Source organism: Balaenoptera acutorostrata, chromosome 1, assembly GCF_949987535.1.
Source record: "Balaenoptera acutorostrata chromosome 1, mBalAcu1.1, whole genome shotgun sequence".
NCBI classification, from domain to species: domain Eukaryota; kingdom Metazoa; phylum Chordata; class Mammalia; order Artiodactyla; family Balaenopteridae; genus Balaenoptera; species Balaenoptera acutorostrata.
The window spans coordinates 116,847,741-116,859,584 of NC_080064.1; positions in this window are offsets into that span (position 1 = coordinate 116,847,741).

The window sequence follows — 11,844 nt, forward strand, 5'->3', positions numbered from 1 at the left end:
ATGTGTGAGATGTGGGGCTCTCACAACGTACAAGAAGAAGGGTTTCATATAAAACAAACTTGTGGTCACCAAGGGGGCATGGTGGGGAGGGATAATTTAGGAGTTTGGGATTAACATACACACACTGCTATGTACAAAATAGATAACCAGAAAGGATCTACTGTACAGAACAGGGAACTCTGCTCAATAATTTGTGATAACCTATAAGGGAAAAGGATCTGAAAAAGAATATATATATATATGTGTGTATATATATATATATATATATATATATATATATGTGTGTGTGTATATATACATATACATATATATATATTCTGAATCACTGTGCTGTACACCTGAAACTAACACAACATTGTAAATCAATTAATAAATAATAAAAAATTGTTAAAAGATTAAATTAATACATAAGGGGCTCTACTAGATGCTGATTAAAGTATCAGCATCTTCCCACTTGCTTATCCTAAGGATCTATTAATTTTACACAAAATTTCAAACACAACCTACATTAAGGTATAATAGTATTTTATAAGTAGAATTAACTACTTCCAGCTAAGAGAATTTGGGAAGTTTCCATTAGGGAAAAAGGGCATTTGGGCTGGTCCTATCAGAAAGAATCAGATTTCAATAAGTGGGAATACAAAAAATAGAATCCCAGGTCAGCAGAATGGAATAGTCCATTTCAAGGACTGTCCATGTAGAGTCAACAAGTCATCTATTCCCTGGGGTCCCTGATTGCCTCTGGTGCAGAGAGCTAAGGTTTATCACTAACCTTTAAGTGGTAGGGCCTTCCATAGGTTATCTCATGTAACCTCACAACACACTATGTGCAAATACATTAACCACACCTCATCGATGAGGGAACTGAAACTGAAAGGCGTTAAGGCTCTTGTTCAAGGGTACCCAGCTAGTCAGTGGTGGAGACAGAATTTAAACTCAGTTATTTTCTGTTAAATGCCCATTTCCTTTCTATCACTCTGTCCTGCCTTCTGGAATATCTGCACATAATTTATATACTTGACACACCAATATAAAGAAAGCCTTTTTTTAGGAGTACAGACAGATCAAATAAAGAAACCCTAGAGGGGCAGGCTCTGCACTCACCCACAACCACCCTTTCTAGGTCTTTCTCACCACATCCTTCCCCTCAGCTCTCACACAGCTCAATACACAGATAAATGTTCTACCAGAGAGGAAGCAACAACCTCAGACTGTTCAAGATTCTTACTGCAAATAACACAATCGACTATGGCTAGTTGTTCTTTTTTTTTCAATTTGTTGTACAATGTGATGATTTAATGAATTGAAGGGGCTTTATTAAAGGATATTAACCTCTCAGATCATTGGGAAGGCTGAAGGAGCAAAATCAAGTCTAAACTCACACAAACAAAAAATGCCGCATGCTTCGCACACCTCCTTACCCCGCCCACATTCACACACTCCAAGCCAGGCAGCAAAACTGTTCTGAATGAGCAAGCTCAGTGCTTCTGCCACTGCACACAAGATGTCAAGACCTGACTTCACCTTATTCACGAAATCTGCAGTACTAATGCCACTTCTATATCAGGAAGTTGACCTTGAGATTGCTGCATTCGCCTAAAACCCACACATCTTTGAAAACAGCTGTATCATCAAGAGGGAAGCCCCATGTACATCCTGGTTCTCCTGCTGAGGACTTCCAAATCAAGCCTCACTTGGAAGCAGGTGACAGGGCAAACCTATGCCACATGTATCCAACTGGGCTGCAAGAGAACTTGAGAGTCTGACTTCTGAGTTGGGAGGTGGGAATTGTTACATGTGAATTATTTAAAAGATGTTGGGCAACCACGAATATGACATGTCTGCTGTAAACCCATTCAAAAGACATAGGAGTCATTCATCACTCACGGATTTCTGGCTCAAGAACGTAGGTGAATGATGGGGTCATTACAGAGAATAAGAGCACTGGAGGAGGAGTACATCAGGACAGGTGAAGGGACGTGGCCTGAGTGCTAGAAGTGTTGAGTTTGAGGTTCCTGTGAGATGTAAATGGAGATGTTTAATTGAATATATGACCCTGGAGCTTAGAGGAAAAGTCAGAACTCCAGATAATAAGATGGACAGTATCAGAATACAGATGGCAATTGATGCTGTAGAACAGGATGAGATCGTCAGGATATGCTGTGAAGACAGTGTGGGCCTTGGAGCCACAGAGAGCTCAGACAGGAAGTGGTTGGGCAGAAGAGGAAGAGTCGGCAAGGGAGACTTACAAAGAAAGGCCAGAGCAGGATGGAAAAGAAGCAACAGCTGGCACGGTTCTGGAAGGCAAGAGAGTGTTTCAAGAAGGGTGGGGTTCAGACCCAGCAAACCCTTCTAGAAACAGTCATTAGGTAATTTTTCATTTCCTCCATTTACCCCTCATTCCATAATTTTAGTCTGGTTTCCCCTGTTTACATTGAGTCACAATGACCTGAAACAGAGTAGGTAAAAATGTAGCACAAGCGAGGCAATAATAAAAGCCTGAGAGTCGATCCTAAGGCTCTTCCAGCTTCTAAATCATATTCTCCCCTACATTCTCAGTGCCTCCTCCTCTTCCTACCTTGTGAACACGGGCCCTTTGTTCGTGGTGTGTGGTCATCTTTCTGTTCTCTTCCTGGTCATCTTATCCATAATGCTCGGTGGCCAGGCCTTTCCCCACATCCCTCTGCCCCGATAGACTAAGCTCAGGCTACCCTGACCATACCCGCCCTCCATTTCACCCTCGTCCTTCATTTGGTTAATTCCTATTCACCTCCAGATCTCTCTTTATATTTCACTTTCTCCAAAATTATTTTCAAGTCCTCCCAGCCTAAATTTGGGTTAAGTACTCCAACTGTCCATCCCCATAAAACCCAGGACTCCCCATATATCGACATTGTGCGAAGAAGTGCCTGGGCTCTGGCTCTGCACAAAGTTAGAATTCCCGCTCCACCACCTGTGTGAGCTTGGGAAAGTCTCTTACCCCACTGGAGACCGACAGCGCCTAATCCATGCAGGTGCTGTGAAAATTTAAAAAGTTCACGTACTTAAGGCACTAAGCAAAGTAACTGAAAGACAGAAAGCACTTGGCAAACACTGTGCATTATTATTAATATCATCAGTATTATCACTCTCATCATATTGTTTAAGGCCTAATATCTGCCTTCTTCCCTGAGATATAAACTCTGTAGGGGTAGAAACTGAATCTGTCTTGTTTAAAAACAAAAGAAAAAAATCAACACTGGGACTGGAATATAGTAAGACTTCAATGCACATTCATTAAATATGGGATTCTCATGGACTTGTGTAAAAAATAATTCCAAACCCAAAGGACCCAGATCCCCCACAAACCTGCCACCCTAAAAGTCATTTCTATCCAAATGTATAATGAAAAACTCAAACTCAACATATCTTAAATCAGTGATTATCTTGGTACCTAGACGGTATCTAGGTACCATCTCTTTCTGATTCTGCTTTTACTGTTAACGGAACCACGATCCTCCCAGTGACCTAGGCTCCAAACCTCATAGTCACCTCCAATTCTTCCCTCTTCCTTGACCCCTACATCTAGACAATTTCATTAATTCTGACAATATTAGGGACAAGGCTGATTCGGGGGTGATGGTAAGGATAATGGTAGTCAGGTGAGGTTGTGATAAAAAAAATGAAAATGATTACCATACCTGATAGTAAGTTAACCTTTCAATATCCATGGAAGCCTGTCTGAAGGAACCGTCTTCGTGCTGAACTGCAGAAGGGCACCTGAAGACAAAAACGGGGGGATCAGGATGGTGATTTTGGTATTTATATTCCAACATTTATATTCATCATTTATTAATGAATTTTTAATGGTAATAACCTGTCAAACCATTTGTGTGTTATGAAAAGCAACTGCAGGCTTTCTCTTCATTCTCAAGAGTCTCTTTTTGAATTTACTAGTGACATATAGCACAGTTGGGTACATTTCTTCAGTGCTAAGTGGTCCTTTGATCCCTGAGGTTTTCTGCATAATCGGAAATGTTCCAATTTACTCTTGTTCCTTTCCTACTTCTCATTTACCACAGTGGATGATGGAAAATTACAAAATGATAGAAAAAGTTAATGCAACTGGTGATAAGCCAGGAGAGTGACCCTAATTGGGACATCAAGTAGGCAGGAAGAGGGGGAGGAGGGACAGAAAAAGCATAGGGTTATTTTGACATTATCAGACATAGCTGAGGTTCTGGGGTGATTGAATTGGCTCTGGCAAATGGAATGATGTGTGTATATGTGGGACATAAAAGTTGTGTCTCTGACACCTGGATCCTACATCTTCCTGGCCATGTGGCCATTGTACATGCCTTAGAATCGTGGGATGAAGATGCACCAGGTACTAGGAGCCTCATAAGTCAGTTGGGCCTGATGTTTATTGTTTCATAATGTCAAGGAAATGACCTAAAGCTTCACACTGGTTTTCCCAATTATATCTCCAAACATATACTTCCAAAAAGGCAATGATGTCCTTCCACCAAGCCCCAACCTCAATGAAACTATAGTGTCCAAATATCAGCTGCAGCTTTTTTCCCTACGTATTGTTGGTTAAAAGTAGTTATTTTTAAGCTTATCTCCTTTCTCACACTTGATATTAGTCCATCATCCAACTCACTACATCTTCCTTCCTTTGTCTTTTCTTGAAACATAACACAGTATCCTGGCTAAGGATTGTCATACATATGAGAAGGACAAGGTTTTCATAGAAACTCCTGGCCTGGGTGACGGGCTATCTCTGAGCCACTCACTGACCTGGGTACATACAAGTATTGTTTCAATTAATAATCCTAACTGTGCAAAGTAAGCATGATTATTACCCCCACTTTATAGATGAGAAAATAGAGGCTTAGATGTGTTTTGTGACTGGCCCCAAATCATACAACTAATGAGTAGCAGTAATAGGGTTTGAACTTCAGCCTTGTGAAGCCGGAGCCAAAGCTCTTAAAGATTATAAAACACTGCCCCCTCGTGGCAACATGAAGAAGTACAGCTCAGTGACCAACAGGATAAAAACCACGGGGATCAACAGGAAGTAAATATAGAGCATATGTCTTGCTTAAAGATGTACCAATTTGGGGTTGTTTGTACAGCTCCACTACATGCAGGCATCCTTACTGAGTCTTGCTATCTGGCTCTTCCTTAAGAAGTTCTTTTCCTAGTTCTATTCTTTTACTCTCAGCGTAGCTGAATGCAAAACAAAACACAAGACACTCTGCTTAGTTCTTTAAATTATGTGCCAGCCTGGACAAAAAAAGACTACTCAGGGACATTTTCCTGGGCACCAGAATCACAATATCACAATAACAGAACTGGAGGCTGGAAAACACCACCCAGATCCCCAAACCCCACAAGGAAAGCATTTATTCCTCCAGGAGTATTGGCTGCTGACAGCTGAGTTTGTCTCCTGGGATTGCTCAATGCTGAAGGAAGCTGCCTTGCCCAAGGTTACACTCTCGTATGGACAGGTTCAAAGTTCCAGCCCTCCTGCCTCAGTTAGGGACCACTAGAAGCCATCCCAACTCTAAAGTAACAGAAGGATTGGCTGCATCCCCATTACAATTGCACTGCGGTTCAACTTCTTCCTCTGCCCAAGCTGCTTCCCTCTCTCCTTTCAAGTGTTTCCAAGAGCATCCTCTAATAAGTCTCTCACAGGCAAATCTTGGAGTCTGTTTCTCAGGCAACCAACCTAAGATAATACTCAACTCTTAACTTGAATTATATTCACACATACTGTCACTTTAAATAAGGTGCAGGAGTGCAGTGTAAAGATATATATCAGAAAAGCACATGGATATAAAGTTCAGAAACATACCAGAAAGTAAAAGTCATATATGAATTAGGGATCAATCAATCAGTCCTCATATGCTGCTAGAGTATGTGACCACTTCACATTTCATAACTTTGAAATTGCCATCATGCCACTTGAATTCCTTGTCCTTCAGTTTTTTAATCTCTAAATAAAAGGATGTGATTAAGTGTTTTCTATGGTCACTTCAGACCAAGTCCAAAACTTTACCTTAAAACTTCATAGTGAAAACTCTTACAATCTTTCCTACAAGGTTGTGTTTGAAGGTTATTTGTTTGTTTTTGTTTTGACCTTGAGCTCTTCATCTGCTGTTTTGATATGGTGATTAGGGATACAGGTCTTTTCCATCAGCATCAGCATCAAACATGTGTAAGGCATGGTTCAACTCTAGGAAACCTTGGGACAGTAATTGTTGATTCCTCTTTGGGGTAAAGTTCTCTTTTAAGTTGATGCTAAAATTTTTCTTCTAGGAAGAAACTCACTCTATCCACATAAGCATGAAGTGTCTCATTCTCAAAGACTCAAGCTCAAATCCCTCCTGGGATCCCTCTTATTCAGTAACTTCCTATTGACCTTCTTTCCCTTTTAGTTTCTTCTTTGAATGGAGACATGGGAATAAAGGTACAGACTGTCATCAGGAAAGATGAATGACTGTTAAATGAGAAAACTCAATCCCAATGTTAAACTTATGAAACATAGTTTGCATGGTCCTAAGGAAATGTTGAATTTAGGAAGACAGTACAAAATAATTAATACAAGATAAAGTAACTTAAATAACACAGCTAGAGAAAAGAATGATGAGATAGAGGTTAAAGTTTCTATATTCAGACATTCTTGATCTCACAGGTGTAGAGGACAGAAAAGTTTTTCTTCAATCAAATTAATACCACGTGTTGTTATGACCCCTAAAAAAAGCAGGGCAGAATCAGTCCACAGTGACACTTTTGTCATGGTGTGCCTTGGCAGGTTCTGTCTTTCCTTTTTTATATTATAGGCTGGGTCCCTTTTCATTATTCCCATCAAGGAAGAAGAGGAGGAACTCCTGTGAGCCTTAAAGATTCACAAGTTACAAGACCGTCCTATATGCCTGAGGGTGGACACCATGAATAAAATTATATACTTATAAAACACAATCGTTATATCACTAATCATTAGAGAAATGCAAATCAAAACTACAGTGAGATATCAATGTCACCTCACACCAGTCAGAATGGCCATCATCAAAAATCTACAAATAATAAATGCTGGAGAGGGTGTGGAGAAGAGGGAACCTCTTGCACTGTTGGTGGGAATGTAAATTGATACAGCCACTATGGAGAACAGTATGGAGGTTCCTTAAAAAACTAAAAATAGAACTACCATACGACCCAGCAATCCCACTACTGGGCATATACCCTGAGAAAACCATAATTCAAAAAGAGTCATGTACCACAATGTTCATTGCATCTCTATTTACAATAGTCAGGACATGGAAGCAACCTAAGTGTCCATCGAGAGATGAATGGATAAAGAAGATGTGGCACATATATACAATGGAATATTACTCAGCCATAAAAAGAAACAAAATTGAGTTATTTGTAGTGAGGTGGATGGACCTAGAGTCTATCATACAGAGTGAAGTAAGTCAGAAAGAGAAAAACAAATACCGTATGCTAACACATATATATGGAATCTAAAAAAAAAAAAAAAAAAAAAAAAAAAAAACGGGTTCTCAAGAACCTAGGGGCAGGACAGGAATAAAGATGCAGACGTAGAGAATGGACTTGAGGGGACACGGGGAGGGGGAAGGGTAAGCTGGGACGAAGTAAGAGAGTGGCATGGACTTATATACACTACCAAATGTAAAATAGATAGCTAGTGGGAAGCAGTCGCATAGCACAGGGAGATCAACTCGGTGCTTTGTGACCACCTAGAGGTGTGGGATAGGGAGGGTGGGAGGGAGACACAAGAGGGAGGGGATATGGGGATATGTGTATATGTATAGCTGATTCACTTTGTTATAAAGTAGCAACTAACAAACCATTGTAAAGCAATTATACTCCAATAAAGCTGTTAAACAAACAACAACAACAAACACTATCATTACATATATCCTCATTATCTCTGTTTTGGGAGCAATCTGGATGGCTTGAACCAAAGCAGCCAGCTCAAGGTCTTCCTCTCCAGATGCCCTTTTATTTGGAAAATAACTTAGGAGGCTGAAGTATAAGAGAGGTACCAATAAATGATGTGCAAGTGTGTGCATATCTGTGTATGTGTGTTTGTGTATATGTTCATCAAATGCCAGTAATTGCCAAAGTAAAACTGCCTTTGTCCCCCTCTGTTGAAAAGGTCCTCTTTAAGAGGTGACCATTTAAACTGGTGTCACCTCTAAAAGTGTTCTGTCATGGAGGGGCTTCAAGGACACATAGAATAAAAAATGAATGGCATCCCTGAAGTTATGCAGTGTAACAGGAAGCAGTGAGGGTGATTTGTCCACAGACACATACCCTAAAGATAGCTCTATTTCCTTCGTTCAAATTAAGGAAGGAAATGATCAAAAAGTGAAATCCTTAGGTCAGTCTGGATCTTATAGTGAATTAAAGATTCTTCACAAAAGAGAGCAAATAATTATCATCTAGCAATCCACCTCCTGGTATTTACCTTAAGAAATAAAGATGTGAACTCAGATTTAAAGAAATGGCTATTCATCCTAACGCAATTTTAACAGTAAAATACAAAAATATTTTCTGAACAAAACTAAGAATGGTATTGAAGAATATGACGCAGGAAATGGTTCACCATGTTGCGTTATTTGAAAACGGTAAGTTACCACATAATATATACAATAAGTCCCAAATTTCATGAATATATGTTCAGCTGGAGTTTGTGATGGCATATAACCGTTTTAGCCCTAATTAGGCAGAGCATAAGTTAAACCCCACCAAACATGCCCCATAATTATACGGATTAGAGACTGGCTCCCATTCTCTGCCCACCTTACATTATCAGACTGAAGCAGTCCGAAGCTCTAATCTTCTGGGGGAGGGGTAAAACATGGTGAAGCAGGAGGAGGGGTGGGAACACTGCCCCATGCAGGCAGCTGAGAGAGGGGGAGAATGTATCCTCATGTCCCTGTATTCTCCAGGCCCAACCACAACTTAAGGATAGGAGCAATCACAGTGTCTATGCTCAGAGTGAGACACTGGGGTGTGAAGAGGTTAGGTTCCTTGCCTGACGTTACAAAGGTATAAGTAGAGGGTAAGAATTTGATCCCAGGTAATTATTCTCTAGAGCCTAAAATTTTAACCAAATACCAATCTGCTTCTGCATAAATAAATTACTGGAAAGACATTAACACACACTCACACACACACACACACATACACACACACAGCTCCATGACATTTACAAATGGAAGGGGGTATTAGTGATGGCATATATAATTCTACAAGGTCTAGCATATTATTTCAATTTACCTCCCTGGCTATACAATATTAAAAGGCATCTGAATTTCCTGAGGGTCAGTGGAGGGATGTAGCCAGACACATTAGATTCTGGAGTGGCGGGGTGGGAGGGGGGAATGTATTTAATATTTGCTACAGATAACCTAGAAAAAATAAGTTGATGATATTGATTAGTGAATTTGTAGCTGCTTTAAAAGGTACATCTCTAGAGTTTTGATTTGTGAATAGAATTCAGCTTGGAAGAACAATCTGGAGAGGCATGCCACAGGATTCTGTTCTGATGGAGCTTTTTCATCATTCACTCAGAAGCAAAGAAAACACCAGATTTGTTGAAAACACAAAGATTCAAGGGAAAGCTTATATCTATTGGTTAACACAATAGATATCTCAAATAGCCTAAAAGGATCAGAAAAATATGCACAATAAATTTGCAAAATCAATTTTCATAAATTTAAGTTTTGGAATATAGAAAGAAAACATCAAATGTATAAATGTATAATTGACAGGAAAGAACTATATTAATAGTCATTCTCATAGTTCCATATGAAATGAAAAAACATTACACATAAATCAGCTTCAAGTGGATTGAAAACTGAGAAAGAAAATACCATAACACTTTAAATTTATTTATTTATTTATTTATGGCTGTGTTGGGTCTTCGTTTCTGTGCGAGGGCTTTCTCTAGTTGCGGCAAGTGGGGGCCACTCTTCATCGCGGTGTGCGGGCCTCTCACTATCGTGGCCTCTCTTGTTGCGGAGCACAGGCTCCAGATGCGCAGGCTCAGTAATTGTGGCTCACGGGCCCAGTTGCTCCGTGGCATGTGGGATCTTCCCAGACCAGGGCTCGAACCCGTGTCCCCTGCATTGGCAGGCAGATTCTCAACCACTGCACCACCAGGGAAGCCCCTATAACACTTTTAGAAGAACACAAATAACAATAAATTCATGACAGAGGAGTTGTAAAGGGTACAGAATGAAAATCATGAAGGAAAAGTTGATAAGATAAATTAGATTAAAATTGGGACCTTCTGTTGACTAAAACATCAGAGAAAGTGGAAAAACAATCTAAAAATTGGGAGAAGATATGTGAAGGCCCATACAACTGACAGAGGTTTAGTATCCAGAATATACAGAGAAGTCCCATAAATCTATAAGAAAAAGACAAACAACCCAATAGTTACATGAGCAGAAGATCAGAGCAGCACTTTACCTGTGAAGAAACACAACTGGCAAACTAATATGTGAAAAGGCGCTTAAACTCATCAATGGTAACCAGGGAAATGAAAATTTAAACCACAGTGAGATGCCACTTAACCACCACCAGAAAAGCAAGTATTAAAATTTGACAAATCCAAATATTGGTGAGGACATGGATAATTGGAAATTAGTCTTTTTTTAATTAATTAATTTTTTTTTTAAATTTTTTTGCCATGCAGCGCAGCATGTGGGCTCTTAGTCCCTGACCAGGGATCAAACCCATGCCCCCTGCATTGGAGGCACGAGTTTTAACCACTGGGCCACCAGGAAAGTCCCCCAGAAAGTAGTCTTATCCACTGCAGAAGTATAAGGAAGTATAAATTGTTTGGATCATAATGTGGCGTTATCAATTAATTTTGAACATACACATATCCTATGATACAGCACTCCCCATGCTAGAAAAACTTCTTAGCAGCCCTGTTTGTTAAAGCAAAAAAAAAAAAAAAAAGAAATAAAGAAATAAAAAGTAACCAACCAGGGGCTTCCCTGGTGGCTCAGTGGTTAAGAATCCGCCTGCCAATTCAGAGGACACGGGTTCGAGCCCTGGTCCAGGAAGACCCCACATTGCCGTGGAGCAACTAAGCCCATGCGCCACAGCTACTGAGCCTGTGCTCTAGAGGCTGCGAGCTACAACTACTGAGCCCATGTGCCACAACTACTGAAGCCCACACACCTAGAGCCCGTGTTCTGCAACAAGAGAAGCCACTGCAATGAGAAGTCCGTGTACCACAACGAAGAGTAACCCCCGCTCGCTGCAACTAGAGAAAGCACGCGTGCAGCAACAAAGACCCAATGCAGCCAAAAATAAATAAATAAATTTATTAAAAAAAATAATAAAGTGACAAACCATAAAATGGACAAATAAATTGTGATATATTCATGTAGTGGAAAATTACACAACTGCAAAAGTGAACTACAGTTAAAATAACAACGTGAATGAATCTTAGCAAGTTGCAGAATATATATAATATGATTTCATGTATTTAAGGTATAAAATGTACAAATTAAACAATATATTATTTACTGATACAAAACTTAAAAGAAAAGCAAAGGGATAAAACCTCCAAATTCAGAAAAGTAGTTACTTCAGGGGAGTGGGAAGTGAATGGGACTGGAGAGGCACATGGGGCTTTGGAGCTAATGATCATATTCTATTTCATAAATTAATTGGGTGGTGGGTACACAGGTATTTGTTGTGCTTTTATAAGTCTGCATCTTAAACATGTGCTTATAAATATTATTTTGTGTATCTATGCAGTAGTTAACAATTTTAAGACATCAAATATTCTCAGTGAGGCTTTTTTTTTCT